This window comes from Alligator sinensis, unplaced genomic scaffold, assembly GCF_000455745.1.
Source record: "Alligator sinensis unplaced genomic scaffold, ASM45574v1 scaffold71_1, whole genome shotgun sequence".
NCBI classification, from domain to species: Eukaryota; Metazoa; Chordata; order Crocodylia; family Alligatoridae; genus Alligator; species Alligator sinensis.
The window spans coordinates 3,140,006-3,143,339 of record NW_005841834.1 but is presented as its reverse complement, the minus strand read 5'-3'; positions in this window follow the sequence as shown (position 1 = coordinate 3,143,339).

Genomic DNA, 3,334 nt, shown 5'->3' with positions numbered 1-3,334 from the left:
GTGTTTTCCCTCTCCCCGGCGGGGGGGTGGGGGGGGGGGGGGGGTTTAGCAGCCATCCCTACTTGACAGAGTTCTCTGAACACCACTTCAAGTGACATATTTGCTGCACCAGGATTGCAAATATATGATGATGTTGTCAATATACGCAATGGTATACATTGTATGTGGTACAAGGATCTGGTCCATGAGGCACTGGAAAGTAGCAGCAGCTCCATGGAGGCCAAACGGCATTCTTGTAAATTCAAGCAAGAACTATGGTGTACCAAATGCGGTTTTTTACTGGTCCCTTACTGCCGTCGATATTTGCCAATATCCTTTGGACAAATCTATTGTGGATATATAGTGGGCTTGACCTATCCTTTCTAATAATTCTTCTATATGGGGCATTGGAAATGCGTCAAACCTGGCAATCTCGTTCACCCTCCTGAAATCTATACATATTTGTAAAGACCCATCAGCCTTAGGTACCATGACTGTAGGGCTTTGCCATGGGCTCTGGGATGGTACAATAATCCCTCAGGCTAGCATCTTCTGGATTTCTTGATGTACATTGGCTTGCAGGTGGTGAGGGAAATGTCTCCATCTTTCTCATACTATACTGCCTGCTGGTGCGTTAATTTCATGTTTTACACCCCTGGCCTTCTCAGGTTTTTCATTAAATACATCACTAAATTATTTTATCAGCACTCTTAACTGTTCTTGCTGGGCTCAGCTAAGCTCTGGGCCCTGCTCTATCTTCTCATGCTAAGCTACCAGCCAAGTGGGATAGCTTATTTCTGGTCCCAACTCCTCAGGTGGGTCCTCAGGATTAATCATCAAAGCCCTCTGGTTCTTGCCAGACCTTTAGCAAATTAATGTGGTAAATCTGACACTCCTTTCAATGTCCTGGGTGGTGGACCTCGTAATCTACTGGGCCAGCTTGTTTTATGATCTCAAATGGCACTTGCCAGCATGTTAAACAATTTGTCAGCAGTTGTGGGGAGTAGTACAAGGACCATAACCCCAACACTGAATTCCCTGACATGTGCTCGCTTGTTGTACTCATGTTTTTACTGGCCTATTGTCAAGATAGTTGCAAACACACTGTCCTGTTGTCTCAGGGAGCACTCACCTCTCACTCCAAAGAAAAGGAGAAATGAAAACAAACTGGGACTTTTCCTGCCCTTATAATCCAGTCTTTGTGGTACCCTTTTTTTTAGCCCTGCTATTAGGGTCTTTATGGTACCTCCGGACTGCCCTGCAGCAATTTCAGTTTCCCTGAGGGCTGCTCCTTCAGGGATTTCTCCTCAGGCAACTCTCTCCACAGAGCTGCCTCTCTGAGACCCAATCTTAGCTGCTCTTTCTGCACCTTCGGTTGTCCCTGCCGTCACTCTGGCTATCAGTCACTTCCGGTTTCTGGTTTTTTCTTTCTGCCTGGTCCAGGTCTCTTTTTATCTTGGAGTTCCAGCTGACTCCTCCTCCCCTCCAGAAACACCGGGTAAAGAATGAGCCCTGCATAGTTCTTTGCTGCCTTGGGGCTGGGACAGTTGTTTGCAGTTCTGGTGAGATCATCTTACTTCCGTGTGGCTCTTCTCTTTCCTCACAGAATGATCCACTTCAGATTCTGCAAACGCCTCAGCAATTCTCAATGGCTCTTCCACTTTCTTTGGGAGATGCTGGCACACCCATAATTGGGTCTTGTCTTCTAGATCTTGCACAAACTGTTCTAATAAAATCTGGTCTGCAAGGGTGGCCCTGTCTACCTTTTCAGGTGGAACCCACTTATTCAATAGATCCTTTAGGAGTTGCATCAGGTTCTGAGGCTTTTGATTGTCCTTCCCTTTTCGGGCTCTGAACAATCTCTAGTAATGCTTGGCTTTGAGTTCCAAGTAGTGTAATATAGCTGCTTTGACTCTTTCATAATCATAGGCCTCTCCCCTGGGGATCACCCAATATGCCGCTTGAGCTTTCCCTATAACTAGGGATAATAGCTGACTTGCCCACTGTAGCCAGTTGAGCCTCACTTGTAGCTCTGTCTGCTCAAATGATTCTATATATGCCTCCACATCATCTTCTCTCATAATTTTGTGCATAGAGAAGGTGGTCCAATTCCACTGCATCCATTTCTGCTGTTGTAAAGCTTGTTGTTGTTAGACCTCCAATACTTTTGTGATGACATGTAACATTTGGCCCAGCAGCTCAACCTGGGGCATTAGGTTCACCTCCATCTGTACATCATCATCCAGGGTTGCTTCTTCCTGATTTTTCCCAGCCAATGCACCAAATTGTAAGTTCCCCTGGTGTTCGTTTATACACCTAGCTGTTAGGGACCTCTCAGGTTTCGTTGTTGTGTTGGGATCCAGACAGTTCAGTGCTGGAGTATATGCCTTGGAAGGCCTTCAGGGTGGTTCTCTTCTGCCATGTCTTTGATGAAAAAAATAAGTTATTACTGGGAGTAGGATGTTATGTCCCACCTTCCCTGGGGTCTTCCATAACCAGGGCAGTCTGGTTACCTGATTCAGGGCTCTGCCTCCCCTATACCCCGTCTTATTCCAACCTTAAGATGTTTATCTTCTGCTCACCTCTAAGCTTGTATTGTTGGGGGTTTTTTGGTTTGGGGTTTTTTTTGGTTTTAAAGGAAAAATAGGGTACAGACCTCACTTTTGGCCTGAGTTTCCCATCATAGCAAAGACTTGCTTGTGGTCCCTGCTGTCCCTGAGTTACCTTGTTACAAGTGATGTCCTTGCTTCTGTTGTTTGTTTATTTTGATCCAGACTCCTGGCTCTCTATTCCCTTTGTGGGGTTCCTGGCCATCCACTCCTGTCCAGAGGCATCCAGGATCCACACTTTCTCTTTAGGTACATACTTTAGCCCTGGTGGGCTTTTCCTTTCTTCATGTGCTTCCTCCTCCTCGGGGCTCTCTTGGCCCTACCAGAAGCCACACTTCCAGTCCCCTGACTCTGCTCTCAGCAGGGCTTTTGACTCTGCCCTAAGGGGCCAGGCAGTGAATCAGCACCAGCACGCTGCCATAAAATGGGTCCATGCCAGGGTAGGAGCCAGCCCTGGCTCTTCCTGGACCTGTTGTGCTTTTTCTTTTTTTTTTTTTCCTTCTTCTGTCACCATTGCATTTTTTCCCCACCACAGTTTTGCTTCTGCCAGACATCCGGTTCACCACCACATCCTGCTGGCTTGTGAGCTCTTCACTTTGTGGTAAGTTCTCCTTCAGGGGATTGCCCCTATCACACCTGCCATAACTTTGTTGGTATTATTGTGGACAGGAGGAAGTGCAGGCCCACAATAGATCTTTTCTAGCTTGTTTTTAGGATTGGTGCTTTTCCAGGGCTCCTCCTTTCCC